Here is a 20,164-nt window from a genome sequence, read left to right as displayed (position 1 = left end):
CCTAGTACCTCGACACGCGATATATAGTATTCACCTTGTCTTTGTTTATGACGTAATGGTCATCATGCGCAAAGAGTGTGCGCATTGACACTGTCTTGGAAACGGTTGCGGAGCATAATGCTACATGGAGGATGGAAGAAAAGAAAAAGGAGGAGCCGGGCAGGGATGGGATGGGGGGGGGGGGGGAGGGGCGGGAGTTTGTTATAGAGGTGAAGGAGGGAAGGAAGGACGGAGTTATAGGTCGAAAATAAGCTTCTTTTAGAAGGGAAGAGTCACCAAAAACTCGTCATCCTTTTTATTGCTCCCCGTCTTTCCTCCAGATAAGCGTGAACACTTGAAATATTGTATGAAGCCATGTTATGTTCATGAAAATGTATGATGAAAAAAAAAAAAAAAAAAAGATGCAGAAACCAATAAATCAATTCAAAAAAAAAAAAAATGCCTACAACACCCGGTATTCAAAGGCGGTCTCCCATCCAATTACTGACCAGGCCCTATGTTTCTTGACTTCGGTGATCGGACGAGAACCGGTATGTTCAGCATGGTATGGTCGTAGACAAAAGACTCGTCAATTTAAACCTATTTAAGATTAAACAATGACGTCACCATCTGATTTCTTTCAATGGGGTGGTAGTAGTAGTTTCAGATGTTCATGATTGTTTCAAAGTGCCCGACTGGGTGAGGAAACGGATTTAGCCCGAACGCCTCTTCTCCAACTAAGAGACTGTGTCCTCTGTAGATGGAGCTCTTGTTCAACTATATTATTGGGGGTATCAATAATAGTCCAGAGCTGCACTTCTATGCCTTGTTGAGATCAGGTCCCCCTGGGGAAGAGGAATATAACAAGCTAACGTCATATTCCAAATAAGCCTTTGAGCAAACCTAGTACCTCGACACGCGATATATAGTATTCACCTTGTCTTTGTTTATGACGTAATGGTCATCATGCGCAAAGAGTGTGCGCATTGACACTGTCTTGGAAACGGTTGCGGAGCATAATGCTACATGGAGGATGGAAGAAAAGAAAAAGGAGGAGCCGGGCAGGGATGGGATGGGGGGGGGGGGGAGGGGCGGGAGTTTGTTATAGAGGTGAAGGAGGGAAGGAAGGACGGAGTTATAGGTCGAAAATAAGCTTCTTTTAGAAGGGAAGAGTCACCAAAAACTCGTCATCCTTTTTATTGCTCCCCGTCTTTCCTCCAGATAAGCGTGAACACTTGAAATATTGTATGAAGCCATGTTATGTTCATGAAAATGTATGATGAAAAAAAAAAAAAAAAAAGATGCAGAAACCAATAAATCAATTCAAATAAAAAAAAAAATGCCTACAACACCCGGTATTCAAAGGCGGTCTCCCATCCAATTACTGACCAGGCCCTATGTTTCTTGACTTCGGTGATCGGACGAGAACCGGTATGTTCAGCATGGTATGGTCGTAGACAAAAGACTCGTCAATTTAAACCTATTTAAGATTAAACAATGACGTCACCATCTGATTTCTTTCAATGGGGTGGTAGTAGTAGTTTCAGATGTTCATGATTGTTTCAAAGTGCCCGACTGGGTGAGGAAACGGATTTAGCCCGAACGCCTCTTCTCCAACTAAGAGACTGTGTCCTCTGTAGATGGAGCTCTTGTTCAACTATATTATTGGGGGTATCAATAATAGTCCAGAGCTGCACTTCTATGCCTTGTTGAGATCAGGTCCCCCTGGGGAAGAGGAATATAACAAGCTAACGTCATATTCCAAATAAGCCTTTGAGCAAACCTAGTACCTCGACACGCGATATATAGTATTCACCTTGTCTTTGTTTATGACGTAATGGTCATCATGCGCAAAGAGTGTGCGCATTGACACTGTCTTGGAAACGGTTGCGGAGCATAATGCTACATGGAGGATGGAAGAAAAGAAAAAGGAGGAGCCGGGCAGGGATGGGATGGGGGGGGGGGGGAGGGGCGGGAGTTTGTTATAGAGGTGAAGGAGGGAAGGAAGGACGGAGTTATAGGTCGAAAATAAGCTTCTTTTAGAAGGGAAGAGTCACCAAAAACTCGTCATCCTTTTTATTGCTCCCCGTCTTTCCTCCAGATAAGCGTGAACACTTGAAATATTGTATGAAGCCATGTTATGTTCATGAAAATGTATGATGAAAAAAAAAAAAAAAAAAAGATGCAGAAACCAATAAATCAATTCAAATAAAAAAAAAAATGCCTACAACACCCGGTATTCAAAGGCGGTCTCCCATCCAATTACTGACCAGGCCCTATGTTTCTTGACTTCGGTGATCGGACGAGAACCGGTATGTTCAGCATGGTATGGTCGTAGACAAAAGACTCGTCAATTTAAACCTATTTAAGATTAAACAATGACGTCACCATCTGATTTCTTTCAATGGGGTGGTAGTAGTAGTTTCAGATGTTCATGATTGTTTCAAAGTGCCCGACTGGGTGAGGAAACGGATTTAGCCCGAACGCCTCTTCTCCAACTAAGAGACTGTGTCCTCTGTAGATGGAGCTCTTGTTCAACTATATTATTGGGGGTATCAATAATAGTCCAGAGCTGCACTTCTATGCCTTGTTGAGATCAGGTCCCCCTGGGGAAGAGGAATATAACAAGCTAACGTCATATTCCAAATAAGCCTTTGAGCAAACCTAGTACCTCGACACGCGATATATAGTATTCACCTTGTCTTTGTTTATGACGTAATGGTCATCATGCGCAAAGAGTGTGCGCATTGACACTGTCTTGGAAACGGTTGCGGAGCATAATGCTACATGGAGGATGGAAGAAAAGAAAAAGGAGGAGCCGGGCAGGGATGGGATGGGGGGGGGGGAGGGGCGGGAGTTTGTTATAGAGGTGAAGGAGGGAAGGAAGGACGGAGTTATAGGTCGAAAATAAGCTTCTTTTAGAAGGGAAGAGTCACCAAAAACTCGTCATCCTTTTTATTGCTCCCCGTCTTTCCTCCAGATAAGCGTGAACACTTGAAATATTGTATGAAGCCATGTTATGTTCATGAAAATGTATGATGAAAAAAAAAAAAAAAAAAGATGCAGAAACCAATAAATCAATTCAAATAAAAAAAAAAATGCCTACAACACCCGGTATTCAAAGGCGGTCTCCCATCCAATTACTGACCAGGCCCTATGTTTCTTGACTTCGGTGATCGGACGAGAACCGGTATGTTCAGCATGGTATGGTCGTAGACAAAAGACTCGTCAATTTAAACCTATTTAAGATTAAACAATGACGTCACCATCTGATTTCTTTCAATGGGGTGGTAGTAGTAGTTTCAGATGTTCATGATTGTTTCAAAGTGCCCGACTGGGTGAGGAAACGGATTTAGCCCGAACGCCTCTTCTCCAACTAAGAGACTGTGTCCTCTGTAGATGGAGCTCTTGTTCAACTATATTATTGGGGGTATCAATAATAGTCCAGAGCTGCACTTCTATGCCTTGTTGAGATCAGGTCCCCCTGGGGAAGAGGAATATAACAAGCTAACGTCATATTCCAAATAAGCCTTTGAGCAAACCTAGTACCTCGACACGCGATATATAGTATTCACCTTGTCTTTGTTTATGACGTAATGGTCATCATGCGCAAAGAGTGTGCGCATTGACACTGTCTTGGAAACGGTTGCGGAGCATAATGCTACATGGAGGATGGAAGAAAAGAAAAAGGAGGAGCCGGGCAGGGATGGGATGGGGGGGGGGGGAGGGGCGGGAGTTTGTTATAGAGGTGAAGGAGGGAAGGAAGGACGGAGTTATAGGTCGAAAATAAGCTTCTTTTAGAAGGGAAGAGTCACCAAAAACTCGTCATCCTTTTTATTGCTCCCCGTCTTTCCTCCAGATAAGCGTGAACACTTGAAATATTGTATGAAGCCATGTTATGTTCATGAAAATGTATGATGAAAAAAAAAAAAAAAAAAGATGCAGAAACCAATAAATCAATTCAAATAAAAAAAAAAATGCCTACAACACCCGGTATTCAAAGGCGGTCTCCCATCCAATTACTGACCAGGCCCTATGTTTCTTGACTTCGGTGATCGGACGAGAACCGGTATGTTCAGCATGGTATGGTCGTAGACAAAAGACTCGTCAATTTAAACCTATTTAAGATTAAACAATGACGTCACCATCTGATTTCTTTCAATGGGGTGGTAGTAGTAGTTTCAGATGTTCATGATTGTTTCAAAGTGCCCGACTGGGTGAGGAAACGGATTTAGCCCGAACGCCTCTTCTCCAACTAAGAGACTGTGTCCTCTGTAGATGGAGCTCTTGTTCAACTATATTATTGGGGGTATCAATAATAGTCCAGAGCTGCACTTCTATGCCTTGTTGAGATCAGGTCCCCCTGGGGAAGAGGAATATAACAAGCTAACGTCATATTCCAAATAAGCCTTTGAGCAAACCTAGTACCTCGACACGCGATATATAGTATTCACCTTGTCTTTGTTTATGACGTAATGGTCATCATGCGCAAAGAGTGTGCGCATTGACACTGTCTTGGAAACGGTTGCGGAGCATAATGCTACATGGAGGATGGAAGAAAAGAAAAAGGAGGAGCCGGGCAGGGATGGGATGGGGGGGGGGGGGGAGGGGCGGGAGTTTGTTATAGAGGTGAAGGAGGGAAGGAAGGACGGAGTTATAGGTCGAAAATAAGCTTCTTTTAGAAGGGAAGAGTCACCAAAAACTCGTCATCTTTTTATTGCTCCCCGTCTTTCCTCCAGATAAGCGTGAACACTTGAAATATTGTATGAAGCCATGTTATGTTCATGAAAATGTATGATGAAAAAAAAAAAAAAAAAGATGCAGAAACCAATAAATCAATTCAAATAAAAAAAAAATGCCTACAACACCCGGTATTCAAAGGCGGTCTCCCATCCAATTACTGACCAGGCCCTATGTTTCTTGACTTCGGTGATCGGACGAGAACCGGTATGTTCAGCATGGTATGGTCGTAGACAAAAGACTCGTCAATTTAAACCTATTTAAGATTAAACAATGACGTCACCATCTGATTTCTTTCAATGGGGTGGTAGTAGTAGTTTCAGATGTTCATGATTGTTTCAAAGTGCCCGACTGGGTGAGGAAACGGATTTAGCCCGAACGCCTCTTCTCCAACTAAGAGACTGTGTCCTCTGTAGATGGAGCTCTTGTTCAACTATATTATTGGGGGTATCAATAATAGTCCAGAGCTGCACTTCTATGCCTTGTTGAGATCAGGTCCCCCTGGGGAAGAGGAATATAACAAGCTAACGTCATATTCCAAATAAGCCTTTGAGCAAACCTAGTACCTCGACACGCGATATATAGTATTCACCTTGTCTTTGTTTATGACGTAATGGTCATCATGCGCAAAGAGTGTGCGCATTGACACTGTCTTGGAAACGGTTGCGGAGCATAATGCTACATGGAGGATGGAAGAAAAGAAAAAGGAGGAGCCGGGCAGGGATGGGATGGGGGGGGGGGGGAGGGGCGGGAGTTTGTTATAGAGGTGAAGGAGGGAAGGAAGGACGGAGTTATAGGTCGAAAATAAGCTTCTTTTAGAAGGGAAGAGTCACCAAAAACTCGTCATCCTTTTTATTGCTCCCCGTCTTTCCTCCAGATAAGCGTGAACACTTGAAATATTGTATGAAGCCATGTTATGTTCATGAAAATGTATGATGAAAAAAAAAAAAAAAAAAGATGCAGAAACCAATAAATCAATTCAAATAAAAAAAAAATGCCTACAACACCCGGTATTCAAAGGCGGTCTCCCATCCAATTACTGACCAGGCCCTATGTTTCTTGACTTCGGTGATCGGACGAGAACCGGTATGTTCAGCATGGTATGGTCGTAGACAAAAGACTCGTCAATTTAAACCTATTTAAGATTAAACAATGACGTCACCATCTGATTTCTTTCAATGGGGTGGTAGTAGTAGTTTCAGATGTTCATGATTGTTTCAAAGTGCCCGACTGGGTGAGGAAACGGATTTAGCCCGAACGCCTCTTCTCCAACTAAGAGACTGTGTCCTCTGTAGATGGAGCTCTTGTTCAACTATATTATTGGGGGTATCAATAATAGTCCAGAGCTGCACTTCTATGCCTTGTTGAGATCAGGTCCCCCTGGGGAAGAGGAATATAACAAGCTAACGTCATATTCCAAATAAGCCTTTGAGCAAACCTAGTACCTCGACACGCGATATATAGTATTCACCTTGTCTTTGTTTATGACGTAATGGTCATCATGCGCAAAGAGTGTGCGCATTGACACTGTCTTGGAAACGGTTGCGGAGCATAATGCACATGGAGGATGGAAGAAAAGAAAAAGGAGGAGCCGGGCAGGGATGGGATGGGGGGGGGGGAGGGGCGGGAGTTTGTTATAGAGGTGAAGGAGGGAAGGAAGGACGGAGTTATAGGTCGAAAATAAGCTTCTTTTAGAAGGGAAGAGTCACCAAAAACTCGTCATCCTTTTTATTGCTCCCCGTCTTTCCTCCAGATAAGCGTGAACACTTGAAATATTGTATGAAGCCATGTTATGTTCATGAAAATGTATGATGAAAAAAAAAAAAAAAAAAAAGATGCAGAAACCAATAAATCAATTCAAATAAAAAAAAAAATGCCTACAACACCCGGTATTCAAAGGCGGTCTCCCATCCAATTACTGACCAGGCCCTATGTTTCTTGACTTCGGTGATCGGACGAGAACCGGTATGTTCAGCATGGTATGGTCGTAGACAAAAGACTCGTCAATTTAAACCTATTTAAGATTAAACAATGACGTCACCATCTGATTTCTTTCAATGGGGTGGTAGTAGTAGTTTCAGATGTTCATGATTGTTTCAAAGTGCCCGACTGGGTGAGGAAACGGATTTAGCCCGAACGCCTCTTCTCCAACTAAGAGACTGTGTCCTCTGTAGATGGAGCTCTTGTTCAACTATATTATTGGGGGTATCAATAATAGTCCAGAGCTGCACTTCTATGCCTTGTTGAGATCAGGTCCCCCTGGGGAAGAGGAATATAACAAGCTAACGTCATATTCCAAATAAGCCTTTGAGCAAACCTAGTACCTCGACACGCGATATATAGTATTCACCTTGTCTTTGTTTATGACGTAATGGTCATCATGCGCAAAGAGTGTGCGCATTGACACTGTCTTGGAAACGGTTGCGGAGCATAATGCTACATGGAGGATGGAAGAAAAGAAAAAGGAGGAGCCGGGCAGGGATGGGATGGGGGGGGGGGGGGAGGGGCGGGAGTTTGTTATAGAGGTGAAGGAGGGAAGGAAGGACGGAGTTATAGGTCGAAAATAAGCTTCTTTTAGAAGGGAAGAGTCACCAAAAACTCGTCATCCTTTTTATTGCTCCCCGTCTTTCCTCCAGATAAGCGTGAACACTTGAAATATTGTATGAAGCCATGTTATGTTCATGAAAATGTATGATGAAAAAAAAAAAAAAAAAAAGATGCAGAAACCAATAAATCAATTCAAATAAAAAAAAAAATGCCTACAACACCCGGTATTCAAAGGCGGTCTCCCATCCAATTACTGACCAGGCCCTATGTTTCTTGACTTCGGTGATCGGACGAGAACCGGTATGTTCAGCATGGTATGGTCGTAGACAAAAGACTCGTCAATTTAAACCTATTTAAGATTAAACAATGACGTCACCATCTGATTTCTTTCAATGGGGTGGTAGTAGTAGTTTCAGATGTTCATGATTGTTTCAAAGTGCCCGACTGGGTGAGGAAACGGATTTAGCCCGAACGCCTCTTCTCCAACTAAGAGACTGTGTCCTCTGTAGATGGAGCTCTTGTTCAACTATATTATTGGGGGTATCAATAATAGTCCAGAGCTGCACTTCTATGCCTTGTTGAGATCAGGTCCCCCTGGGGAAGAGGAATATAACAAGCTAACGTCATATTCCAAATAAGCCTTTGAGCAAACCTAGTACCTCGACACGCGATATATAGTATTCACCTTGTCTTTGTTTATGACGTAATGGTCATCATGCGCAAAGAGTGTGCGCATTGACACTGTCTTGGAAACGGTTGCGGGAGCATAATGCCTACATGGAGGATGGAAGAAAAGAAAAAGGAGGAGCCGGGCAGGGATGGGATGGGGGGGGGGGGGGAGGGGCGGGAGTTTGTTATAGAGGTGAAGGAGGGAAGGAAGGACGGAGTTATAGGTCGAAAATAAGCTTCTTTTAGAAGGGAAGAGTCACCAAAAACTCGTCATCCTTTTTATTGCTCCCCGTCTTTCCTCCAGATAAGCGTGAACACTTGAAATATTGTATGAAGCCATGTTATGTTCATGAAAATGTATGATGAAAAAAAAAAAAAAAAAGATGCAGAAACCAATAAATCAATTCAAAAAAAAAAAAAATGCCTACAACACCCGGTATTCAAAGGCGGTCTCCCATCCAATTACTGACCAGGCCCTATGTTTCTTGACTTCGGTGATCGGACGAGAACCGGTATGTTCAGCATGGTATGGTCGTAGACAAAAGACTCGTCAATTTAAACCTATTTAAGATTAAACAATGACGTCACCATCTGATTTCTTTCAATGGGGTGGTAGTAGTAGTTTCAGATGTTCATGATTGTTTCAAAGTGCCCGACTGGGTGAGGAAACGGATTTAGCCCGAACGCCTCTTCTCCAACTAAGAGACTGTGTCCTCTGTAGATGGAGCTCTTGTTCAACTATATTATTGGGGGTATCAATAATAGTCCAGAGCTGCACTTCTATGCCTTGTTGAGATCAGGTCCCCCTGGGGAAGAGGAATATAACAAGCTAACGTCATATTCCAAATAAGCCTTTGAGCAAACCTAGTACCTCGACACGCGATATATAGTATTCACCTTGTCTTTGTTTATGACGTAATGGTCATCATGCGCAAAGAGTGTGCGCATTGACACTGTCTTGGAAACGGTTGCGGAGCATAATGCTACATGGAGGATGGAAGAAAAGAAAAAGGAGGAGCGGGCAGGGATGGGATGGGGGGGGGGGGGGAGGGGCGGGAGTTTGTTATAGAGGTGAAGGAGGGAAGGAAGGACGGAGTTATAGGTCGAAAATAAGCTTCTTTTAGAAGGGAAGAGTCACCAAAAACTCGTCATCCTTTTTTTGCTCCCCGTCTTTCCTCCAGATAAGCGTGAACACTTGAAATATTGTATGAAGCCATGTTATGTTCATGAAAATGTATGATGAAAAAAAAAAAAAAAAAAAGATGCAGAAACCAATAAATCAATTCAAATAAAAAAAAAAATGCCTACAACACCCGGTATTCAAAGGCGGTCTCCCATCCAATTACTGACCAGGCCCTATGTTTCTTGACTTCGGTGATCGGACGAGAACCGGTATGTTCAGCATGGTATGGTCGTAGACAAAAGACTCGTCAATTTAAACCTATTTAAGATTAAACAATGACGTCACCATCTGATTTCTTTCAATGGGGTGGTAGTAGTAGTTTCAGATGTTCATGATTGTTTCAAAGTGCCCGACTGGGTGAGGAAACGGATTTAGCCCGAACGCCTCTTCTCCAACTAAGAGACTGTGTCCTCTGTAGATGGAGCTCTTGTTCAACTATATTATTGGGGTATCAATAATAGTCCAGAGCTGCACTTCTATGCCTTGTTGAGATCAGGTCCCCTGGGGAAGAGGAATATAACAAGCTAACGTCATATTCCAAATAAGCCTTTGAGCAAACCTAGTACCTCGACACGCGATATATAGTATTCACCTTGTCTTTGTTTATGACGTAATGGTCATCATGCGCAAAGAGTGTGCGCATTGACACTGTCTTGGAAACGGTTGCGACAGCATAATGCTACATGGAGGATGGAAGAAAAGAAAAAGGAGGAGCCGGGCAGGGATGGGAGGGGGGGGGGAGGGGCGGGAGTTTGTTATAGAGGTGAAGGAGGGAAGGAAGGACGGAGTTATAGGTCGAAAATAAGCTTCTTTTAGAAGGGAAGAGTCACCAAAAACTCGTCATCCTTTTTATTGCTCCCCGTCTTTCCTCCAGATAAGCGTGAACACTTGAAATATTGTATGAAGCCATGTTATGTTCATGAAAATGTATGATGAAAAAAAAAAAAAAAAAAAAGATGCAGAAACCAATAAATCAATTCAAAAAAAAAAAAAAATGCCTACAACACCCGGTATTCAAAGGCGGTCTCCCATCCAATTACTGACCAGGCCCTATGTTTCTTGACTTCGGTGATCGGACGAGAACCGGTATGTTCAGCATGGTATGGTCGTAGACAAAAGACTCGTCAATTTAAACCTATTTAAGATTAAACAATGACGTCACCATCTGATTTCTTTCAATGGGGTGGTAGTAGTAGTTTCAGATGTTCATGATTGTTTCAAAGTGCCCGACTGGGTGAGGAAACGGATTTAGCCCGAACGCCTCTTCTCCAACTAAGAGACTGTGTCCTCTGTAGATGGAGCTCTTGTTCAACTATATTATTGGGGGTATCAATAATAGTCCAGAGCTGCACTTCTATGCCTTGTTGAGATCAGGTCCCCCTGGGGAAGAGGAATATAACAAGCTAACGTCATATTCCAAATAAGCCTTTGAGCAAACCTAGTACCTCGACACGCGATATATAGTATTCACCTTGTCTTTGTTTATGACGTAATGGTCATCATGCGCAAAGAGTGTGCGCATTGACACTGTCTTGGAAACGGTTGCGGAGCATAATGCCACATGGAGGATGGAAGAAAAGAAAAAGGAGGAGCCGGGCAGGGATGGGATGGGGGGGGGGGGGGGAGGGGCGGGAGTTTGTTATAGAGGTGAAGGAGGGAAGGAAGGACGGAGTTATAGGTCGAAAATAAGCTTCTTTTAGAAGGGAAGAGTCACCAAAAACTCGTCATCCTTTTTATTGCTCCCCGTCTTTCCTCCAGATAAGCGTGAACACTTGAAATATTGTATGAAGCCATGTTATGTTCATGAAAATGTATGATGAAAAAAAAAAAAAAAAAAAAAGATGCAGAAACCAATAAATCAATTCAAATAAAAAAAAAATGCCTACAACACCCGGTATTCAAAGGCGGTCTCCCATCCAATTACTGACCAGGCCCTATGTTTCTTGACTTCGGTGATCGGACGAGAACCGGTATGTTCAGCATGGTATGGTCGTAGACAAAAGACTCGTCAATTTAAACCTATTTAAGATTAAACAATGACGTCACCATCTGATTTCTTTCAATGGGGTGGTAGTAGTAGTTTCAGATGTTCATGATTGTTTCAAAGTGCCGACTGGTGAGGAAACGGATTTAGCCCGAACGCCTCTTCTCCAACTAAGAGACTGTGTCCTCTGTAGATGGAGCTCTTGTTCAACTAATATTGGGGGTATCAATAATAGTCCAGAGCTGCACTTCTATGCCTTGTTGAGATCAGGTCCCCTGGGGAAGAGGAATATAACAAGCTAACGTCATATTCCAAATAAGCCTTTGAGCAAAACTAGTACCTCGACACGCGATATATAGTATTCACCTTGTCTTTGTTTATGACGTAATGGTCATCATGCGCAAAGAGTGTGCGCATTGACACTGTCTTGGAAAACGGTTGCGGATAAAAACATTTGCCATAATGCTACATGGAGGATGGAAGAAAAGAAAAAGGAGGAGCCGGGCAGGGATGGGATGGGGGGGGGGGGCGGCGGGAGTTTGTTATAGAGGTGAAGGAGGGAAGGAAGGACGGAGTTATAGGTCGAAAATAAGCTTCTTTTAGAAGGGAAGAGTCACCAAAAACTCGTCATCCTTTTTATTGCTCCCCGTTTCCTCCAGATAAGCGTGAACACTTGAAATATTGTATGAAGCCATGTTATGTTCATGAAAATGTATGATGAAAAAAAAGAAAAAAAAAGATGCAGAAACCAATAAATCAATTCAAATAAAAAAAAAAAATGCCTACAACACCCGGTATTCAAAGGCGGTCTCCCATCCAATTACTGACCAGGCCCTATGTTTCTTGACTTCGGTGATCGGACGAGAACCGGTATGTTCAGCATGGTATGGTCGTAGACAAAAGACTCGTCAATTTAAACCTATTTAAGATTAAACAATGACGTCACCATCTGATTTCTTTCAATGGGGTGGTAGTAGTAGTTTCAGATGTTCATGATTGTTTCAAAGTGCCGACTGGGTGAGGAGGAAACGGATTTAGCCCGAACGCCTCTTCTCCAACTAAGAGACTGTGTCTCTGTAGATGGAGCTCTTGTTCAACTATATTATTGGGGTATCAATAATAGTCCAGAGCTGCACTTCTATGCCTTGTTGAGATCAGGTCCCCTGGGGAAGAGGAATATAACAAGCTAACGTCATATTCCAAATAAGCCTTTGAGCAAACCTAGTACCTCGACACGCGATATATAGTATTCACCTTGTCTTTGTTTATGACGTAATGGTCATCATGCGCAAAGAGTGTGCGCATTGACACTGTCTTGGAAACGGTTGCGGAGCATAATGCCACATGGAGGATGGAAGAAAAGAAAAAGGAGGAGCCGGGCAGGGATGGGATGGGGGGGGGGGGAGGGGCGGGAGTTTGTTATAGAGGTGAAGGAGGGAAGGAAGGACGGAGTTATAGGTCGAAAATAAGCTTCTTTTAGAAGGGAAGAGTCACCAAAAAATCGTCATCCTTTTTATTGCTCCCCGTCTTCCTCCAGATAAGCGTGAACACTTGAAATATTGTATGAAGCCATGTTATGTTCATGAAAATGTATGATGAAAAAAAAAAGAAAAAAAAGATGCAGAAACCAATAAATCAATTCAAATAAAAAAAAAATGCCTACAACACCCGGTATTCAAAGGCGGTCTCCCATCCAATTACTGACCAGGCCCTATGTTTCTTGACTTCGGTGATCGGACGAGAACCGGTATGTTCAGCATGGTTGGGTCGTAGACAAAAGACTCGTCAATTTAAACCTATTTAAGATTAAACAATGACGTCACCATCTGATTTCTTTCAATGGGGTGGTAGTAGTAGTTTCAGATGTTCATGATTGTTTCAAAGTGCCCGACTGGGTGAGGAAACGGATTTAGCCCGAACGCCTCTTCTCCAACTAAGAGACTGTGTCCTCTGTAGATGGAGCTCTTGTTCAACTATATTATTGGGGGTATCAATAATAGTCCAGAGCTGCACTTCTATGCCTTGTTGAGATCAGGTCCCCCTGGGGAAGAGGAATATAACAAGCTAACGTCATATTCCAAATAAGCCTTTGAGCAAACCTAGTACCTCGACACGCGATATATAGTATTCACCTTGTCTTTGTTTATGACGTAATGGTCATCATGCGCAAAGAGTGTGCGCATTGACACTGTCTTGGAAACGGTTGCGGGAGCATAATGCTACATGGAGGATGGAAGAAAAAGAAAAAGGAGGAGCCGGGCAGGGATGGGATGGGGGGGGGGAGGGGCGGGAGTTGTTATAGAGGTGAAGGAGGGAAGGAAGGACGGAGTTATAGGTCGAAAATAAGCTTCTTTTAGAGGGAAGAGTCACCAAAAACTCGTCATCCTTTTTATTGCTCCCCGTCTTTCCTCCAGATAAGCGTGAACACTTGAAATATTGTATGAAGCCATGTTATGTTCATGAAAATGTATGATGAAAAAAAAAAAAAAAAAAGAGCAGAAACCAATAAATCAATTCAAATAAAAAAAAAAATGCCTACAACACCCGGTATTCAAAGGCGGTCTCCCATCCAATTACTGACCAGGCCCTATGTTTCTTGACTTCGGTGATCGGACGAGAACCGGTATGTTCAGCATGGTATGGTCGTAGACAAAAGACTCGTCAATTTAAACCTATTTAAGATTAAACAATGACGTCACCATCTGATTTCTTTCAATGGGGTGGTAGTAGTAGTTTCAGATGTTCATGATTGTTTCAAAGTGCCCGACTGGGTGAGGAAACGGATTTAGCCCGAACGCCTCTTCTCCAACTAAGAGACTGTGTCCTCTGTAGATGGAGCTCTTGTTCAACTATATTATTGGGGGTATCAATAATAGTCCAGAGCTGCACTTCTATGCTTGTTGAGATCAGGTCCCCCTGGGGAAGAGGAATATAACAAGCTAACGTCATATTCCAAATAAGCCTTTGAGCAAACCTAGTACCTCGACACGCGATATATAGTATTCACCTTGTCTTTGTTTATGACGTAATGGTCATCATGCGCAAAGAGTGTGCGCATTGACACTGTCTTGGAAACGGTTGCGGAAAAGCATAATGCTACATGGAGGATGGAAGAAAAGAAAAAGGAGGAGCCGGGCAGGGATGGGATGGGGGGGGGGGAGGGGCGGGAGTTTTTATAGAGGTGAAGGAGGGAAGGAAGGACGGAGTTATAGGTCGAAAATAAGCTTCTTTTAGAAGGGAAGAGTCACACAAAAACTCGTCATCCTTTTTATTGCTCCCCGTCTTTCCTCCAGATAAGCGTGAACACTTGAAATATTGTATGAAGCCATGTTATGTTCATGAAAATGTATGATGAAAAAAAAAAAAAAAAAAAAGATGCAGAAACCATAAATCAATTCAAATAAAAAAAAAAATGCCTACAACACCCGGTATTCAAAGGCGGTCTCCCATCCAATTACTGACCAGGCCTATGTTTCTTGACTTCGGTGATCGGACGAGAACCGGTATGTTCAGCATGGGTGGTCGTAGACAAAAGACTCGTCAATTTAAACCTATTTAAGATTAAACAATGACGTCACCATCTGATTTCTTTCAATGGGGTGGGTAGTAGTAGTTTCAGATGTTCATGATTGTTTCAAAGTGCCCGACTGGGTGAGGAAACGGATTTAGCCCGAACGCCTCTTCTCCAACTAAAGACTGTGTCCTCTGTAGATGGAGCTCTTGTTCAACTATATTATTGGGGGTATCAATAATAGTCCAGAGCTGCACTTCTATGCCTTGTTGAGATCAGGTCCCCTGGGGAAGAGGAATATAACAAGCTAACGTCATATTCCAAATAAGCCTTTGAGCAAACCTAGTACCTCGACACGCGATATATGTATTCACCTTGTCTTGTTTATGACGTAATGGTCATCATGCGCAAAGAGTGTGCGCATGACACTGTCTTGGAAAAACGTGGATTGCGAAGCATAATGCTACATGGAGGATGAAGAAAGAAAAAGGAGGAGCCGGGCAGGGATGGGATGGGGGGGGGGGGGAGGGGCGGGAGTTTGTTATAGAGGTGAAGGAGGGAAGAAGGACGGAGTTATAGGTCGAAAATAAGCTTCTTTTAGAAGGGAAGAGTCACCAAAAACTCGTCATCCTTTTTATTGCTCCCCGTCTTTCCTCCAGATAAGCGTGAACACTTGAAATATTGTATGAAGCCATGTTATGTTCATGAAAATGTATGATGAAAAAAAAAAAAAAAAAAAGATGCAGAAACCAATAAATCAATTCAAATAAAAAAAAAAATGCCTACAACACCCGGTATTCAAAGGCGGTCTCCCATCCAATTACTGACCAGGCCCTATGTTTCTTGACTTCGGTGATCGGACGAGAAACGGTATGTTCAGCATGGTATGGTCGTAGACAAAAGACTCGTCAATTTAAACCTATTTAAGATTAAACAATGACGTCACCATCTGATTTCTTTCAATGGGGTGGTAGTAGTAGTTTCAGATGTTCATGATTGTTTCAAAGTGCCCGACTGGGTGAGGAAAACGGATTTAGCCCGAACGCCTCTTCTCCAACTAAGAGACTGTGTCCTCTGTAGATGGAGCTCTTGTTCAACTATATTATTGGGGTATCAATAATAGTCCAGAGCTGCACTTCTATGCCTTGTTGAGATCAGGTCCCCTGGGGAAGAGGAATATAACAAGCTAACGTCATATTCCAAATAAGCCTTTGAGCAAACCTAGTACCTCGACACGCGATATATAGTATTCACCTTGTCTTTGTTTATGACGTAATGGTCATCATGCGCAAAGAGTGTGCGCATTGACACTGTCTTGGAAACGGTTGCGGAGCATAATGCCACATGGAGGATGGAAGAAAAGAAAAAGGAGGAGCCGGGCAGGGATGGGATGGGGGGGGGGGGGGGAGGGCGGGAGTTGTTATAGAGGTGAAGGAGGGAAGGAAGGACGGAGTTATAGGTCGAAATAAGCTTCTTTTAGAAGGGAAGAGTCACCAAAAACTCGTCATCCTTTTTATTGCTCCCCGTCTTTCCTCCAGATAAGCGTGAACACTTGAAATATTGTATGAAGCCATGTTATGTTCATGAAAATGTATGATGAAAAAAAAAAAAAAAAAAAGAGCAGAAACCAATAAATCAATTCAAATAAAAAAAAAAAATGCCTACAACACCCGGTATTCAAAGGCGGTCTCCCATCCAATTACTGACCAGGCCCTATGTTTCTTGACTTCGGTGATCGGACGAGAACCGGTATGTTCAGCATGGTATGGTCGTAGACAAAAGACTCGTCAATTTAAACCTATTTAAGATTAAACAATGACGTCACCATCTGATTTCTTTCAATGGGGTGGTAGTAGTAGTTTCAGATGTTCATGATTGTTTCAAAGTGCCCGACTGGGTGAGGAAACGGATTTAGCCCGAACGCCTCTTCTCCAACTAAGAGACTGTGTCCTCTGTAGATGGAGCTCTTGTTCAACTATATTATTGGGGGTATCAATAATAGTCCAGAGCTGCACTTCTATGCCTTGTTGAGATCAGGTCCCCCTGGGGAAGAGGATATAACAAGCTAACGTCATATTCCAAATAAGCCTTGAGCAAACCTAGTACCTCGACACGCGATATATAGTATTCACCTTGTCTTTGTTTATGACGTAATGGTCATCATGCGCAAAGAGTGTGCGCATTGACACTGTCTTGGAAACGGTTGCGGAACATAATGCTACATGGAGGATGGAAGAAAAGAAAAAGGAGGAGCCGGGCAGGGATGGGATGGGGGGGGGGGGGGAGGGCGGGAGTTTGTTATAGAGGTGAAGGAGGGAAGGAAGGACGGAGTTATAGGTCGAAAATAAGCTTCTTTTAGAAGGGAAGAGTCACCAAAAACTCGTCATCTTTTTTTGCTCCCCGTCTTTCCTCCAGATAAGCGTGAACACTTGAAATATTGTATGAAGCCATGTTATGTTCATGAAAATGTATGATGAAAAAAAAAAAAAAAAAAAAGATGCAGAAACCAATAAATCAATTCAAATAAAAAAAAAAATGCCTACAAAACCCGGTATTCAAAGGCGGTCTCCCATCCAATTACTGACCAGGCCCTATGTTTCTTGACTTCGGTGATCGGACGAGAACCGGTATGTTCAGCATGGTATGGTCGTAGACAAAAGACTCGTCAATTTAAACCTATTTAAGATTAAACAATGACGTCACCATCTGATTTCTTTCAATGGGGTGGTAGTAGTAGTTTCAGATGTTCATGATTGTTTCAAAGTGCCCGACTGGGTGAGGAAACGGATTTAGCCCGAACGCCTCTTCTCCAACTAAGAGACTGTGTCCTCTGTAGATGGAGCTCTTGTTCAACTATATTATTGGGGGTATCAATAATAGTCCAGAGCTGCACTTCTATGCCTTGTTGAGATCAGGTCCCCCTGGGGAAGAGGAATATAACAAGCTAACGTCATATTCCAAATAAGCCTTTGAGCAAACCTAGTACCTCGACACGCGATATATAGTATTCACTTGTCTTTGTTTATGACGTAATGGTCATCATGCGCAAAGAGTGTGCGCATTGACACTGTCTTGGAAACGTTTGCGGAGCATAATGCCACATGGAGGATGGAAGAAAAGAAAAAGGAGGAGCCGGGCAGGGATGGATGAGGGGGGGGGGGGGGGGAGGGCGGGAGTTTGTTATAGAGGTGAAGGAGGGAAGGAAGGACGGAGTTATAGGTCGAAAATAAGCTTCTTTTAGAAGGGAAGAGTCACCAAAAACTCGTCATCCTTTTTTTGCTCCCCGTCTTTCCTCCAGATAAGCGTGAACACTTGAAATATTGTATGAAGCCATGTTATGTTCATGAAAATGTATGATGAAAAAAAAAAAAAAAAAGATGCAGAAACAATAAATCAATTAATAAAAAAAAAATGCCTACAACACCCGGTATTCAAAGGCGGTCTCCCATCCAATTACTGACCAGGCCCTATGTTTCTTGACTTCGGTGATCGGACGAGAACCGGTATGTTCAGCATGGTATGGTCGTAGACAAAAGACTCGTCAATTTAAACCTATTTAAGATTAAACAATGACGTCACCATCTGATTTCTTTCAATGGGGTGGTAGTAGTAGTTTCAGATGTTCATGATTGTTTCAAAGTGCCCGACTGGGTGAGGGAAACGGATTTAGCCCGAACGCCTCTTCTCCAACTAAGAGACTGTGTCCTCTGTAGATGGAGCTCTTGTTCAACTATATTATTGGGGGTATCAATAATAGTCCAGAGCTGCACTTCTATGCCTTGTTGAGATCAGGTCCCCTGGGGAAGAGGAATATAACAAGCTAACGTCATATTCCAAATAAGCCTTTGAGCAAACCTAGTACCTCGACACGCGATATATAGTATTCACCTTGTCTTTGTTTATGACGTAATGGTCATCATGCGCAAAGAGTGTGCGCATTGACACTGTCTTGGAAACGGTTGCGGAGCATAATGCTACATGGAGGATGGAAGAAAAGAAAAAGGAGGAGCCGGGCAGGGATGGGATGGGGGGGGGGGGGAGGGCGGGAGTTTGTTATAGAGGTGAAGGAGGGAAGGAAGGACGGAGTTATAGGTCGAAAATAAGCTTCTTTTAGAAGGGAAGAGTCACCAAAAAACTCGTCATCCTTTTATTGCTCCCCGTCTTTCCTCCAGATAAGCGTGAACACTTGAAATATGTATGAAGCCATGTTATGTTCATGAAAATGTATGATGAAAAAAAAAAAAAAAAAAGATGCAGAAACCAATAAATCAATTCAAATAAAAAAAAAAAATGCCTACAACACCCGGTATTCAAAGGCGGTCTCCCATCCAATTACTGACCAGGCCCTATGTTTCTTGACTTCGGTGATCGGACGAGAACCGGTATGTTCAGCATGGTATGGTCGTAGACAAAAGACTCGTCAATTTAAACCTATTTAAGATTAAACAATGACGTCACCATCTGATTTCTTTCAATGGGGGTGGTAGTAGTAGTTTCAGATGTTCATGATTGTTTCAAAGTGCCCGACTGGGTGAGGAAACGGATTTAGCCCGAACGCCTCTTCTCCAACTAAGAGACTGTGTCCTCTGTAGATGGAGCTCTTGTTCAACTATATTATTGGGGGTATCAATAATAGTCCAGAGCTGCACTTCTATGCCTTGTTGAGATCAGGTCCCCCGGGGAAGAGGAATATAACAAGCTAACGTCATATTCCAAATAAGCCTTTGAGCAAACCTAGTACCTCGACACGCGATATATAGTATTCACCTTGTCTTTGTTTATGACGTAATGGTCATCATGCGCAAAGAGTGTGCGCATTGACACTGTCTTGGAAACGGTTGCGGAAGCATAATGCTACATGGAGGATGGAAGAAAAGAAAAAGGAGGAGCCGGGCAGGGATGGGATGGGGGGGGGGGGGAGGGGCGGGAGTTTGTTATAGAGGTGAAGGAGGGAAGGAAGGACGGAGTTATAGGTCGAAAATAAGCTTCTTTTAGAAGGGAAGAGTCACCAAAAACTCGTCATCCTTTTTTTGCTCCCCGTCTTTCTCCAGATAAGCGTGAAACACTTGAAATATTGTATGAAGCCATGTTATGTTCATGAAAATGTATGATGAAAAAAAAAAAAAAAAAGATGCAGAAACAATAAATCAATTCAAATAAAAAAAAAATGCCTACAACACCCGGATTCAAAGGCGGTCTCCCATCCAATTACTGACCAGGCCCTATGTTCTTGACTTCGGTGATCGGACGAGAACCGGTATGTTCAGCATGGTATGGTCGTAGACAAAAGACTCGTCAATTTAAACCTATTAAGATTAAACAATGACGTCACCATCTGATTTCTTTCAATGGGTGGTAGTAGTAGTTTCAGATGTTCATGATTGTTTTCAAAAGTGCCGACTGGGTGAGGAGGAAACGGATTTAGCCGAACGCCTCTTCTCCAACTAAGAGACTGTGTCCTCGTAGATGGAGCTCTTGTTCAACTATATTATTGGGGGTATCAATAATAGTCCAGAGCTGCACTTCTATGCATTGTTGAGATCAGGTCCCC

The 20,164-nt window shown here is 42.9% G+C and overlaps 23 pseudogenes; all 23 read right to left on the bottom strand.

Annotated features, from left to right (window-relative positions):
- Positions 1-439: 439 nt before the first annotated feature.
- On the bottom strand, positions 440-558 carry LOC115926988 (annotated as a pseudogene).
- A 761-nt stretch (positions 559-1,319) lies between these two features.
- LOC115926987 lies at positions 1,320-1,438 on the bottom strand (annotated as a pseudogene).
- Positions 1,439-2,200: 762 nt separating this feature from the next.
- LOC115926986 lies at positions 2,201-2,319 on the bottom strand (annotated as a pseudogene).
- Positions 2,320-3,078: 759 nt separating this feature from the next.
- On the bottom strand, positions 3,079-3,197 carry LOC115926985 (annotated as a pseudogene).
- A 760-nt stretch (positions 3,198-3,957) lies between these two features.
- Positions 3,958-4,076, bottom strand: LOC115926984 (annotated as a pseudogene).
- A 759-nt stretch (positions 4,077-4,835) lies between these two features.
- LOC115926983 lies at positions 4,836-4,954 on the bottom strand (annotated as a pseudogene).
- Positions 4,955-5,714: 760 nt separating this feature from the next.
- On the bottom strand, positions 5,715-5,833 carry LOC115926982 (annotated as a pseudogene).
- Positions 5,834-6,593: 760 nt separating this feature from the next.
- LOC115926977 lies at positions 6,594-6,712 on the bottom strand (annotated as a pseudogene).
- Positions 6,713-7,475: 763 nt separating this feature from the next.
- LOC115926976 lies at positions 7,476-7,594 on the bottom strand (annotated as a pseudogene).
- A 762-nt stretch (positions 7,595-8,356) lies between these two features.
- On the bottom strand, positions 8,357-8,475 carry LOC115926974 (annotated as a pseudogene).
- Positions 8,476-9,236: 761 nt separating this feature from the next.
- Positions 9,237-9,355, bottom strand: LOC115926973 (annotated as a pseudogene).
- Positions 9,356-10,113: 758 nt separating this feature from the next.
- Positions 10,114-10,232, bottom strand: LOC115926972 (annotated as a pseudogene).
- Positions 10,233-10,997: 765 nt separating this feature from the next.
- LOC115926971 lies at positions 10,998-11,116 on the bottom strand (annotated as a pseudogene).
- A 765-nt stretch (positions 11,117-11,881) lies between these two features.
- LOC115926970 lies at positions 11,882-12,000 on the bottom strand (annotated as a pseudogene).
- Positions 12,001-12,758: 758 nt separating this feature from the next.
- LOC115926929 lies at positions 12,759-12,877 on the bottom strand (annotated as a pseudogene).
- A 757-nt stretch (positions 12,878-13,634) lies between these two features.
- LOC115926968 lies at positions 13,635-13,753 on the bottom strand (annotated as a pseudogene).
- A 762-nt stretch (positions 13,754-14,515) lies between these two features.
- Positions 14,516-14,632, bottom strand: LOC115926969 (annotated as a pseudogene).
- Positions 14,633-15,392: 760 nt separating this feature from the next.
- LOC115926962 lies at positions 15,393-15,511 on the bottom strand (annotated as a pseudogene).
- Positions 15,512-16,271: 760 nt separating this feature from the next.
- Positions 16,272-16,390, bottom strand: LOC115926955 (annotated as a pseudogene).
- A 759-nt stretch (positions 16,391-17,149) lies between these two features.
- On the bottom strand, positions 17,150-17,268 carry LOC115926927 (annotated as a pseudogene).
- Positions 17,269-18,025: 757 nt separating this feature from the next.
- On the bottom strand, positions 18,026-18,144 carry LOC115926944 (annotated as a pseudogene).
- Positions 18,145-18,904: 760 nt separating this feature from the next.
- On the bottom strand, positions 18,905-19,023 carry LOC115926932 (annotated as a pseudogene).
- A 758-nt stretch (positions 19,024-19,781) lies between these two features.
- On the bottom strand, positions 19,782-19,898 carry LOC115926964 (annotated as a pseudogene).
- Between the last annotated feature and the right edge of the window lie 266 nt (positions 19,899-20,164).

The sequence above is a fragment of the Strongylocentrotus purpuratus genome, unplaced genomic scaffold (genome assembly GCF_000002235.5).
Source record: "Strongylocentrotus purpuratus isolate Spur 01 unplaced genomic scaffold, Spur_5.0 spur5_scaffold_2, whole genome shotgun sequence".
Taxonomy (NCBI): domain Eukaryota; kingdom Metazoa; phylum Echinodermata; class Echinoidea; order Camarodonta; family Strongylocentrotidae; genus Strongylocentrotus; species Strongylocentrotus purpuratus.
Note: the sequence above shows the minus strand (reverse complement) of the source record. Positions and strands in the feature narration are given on the sequence as shown.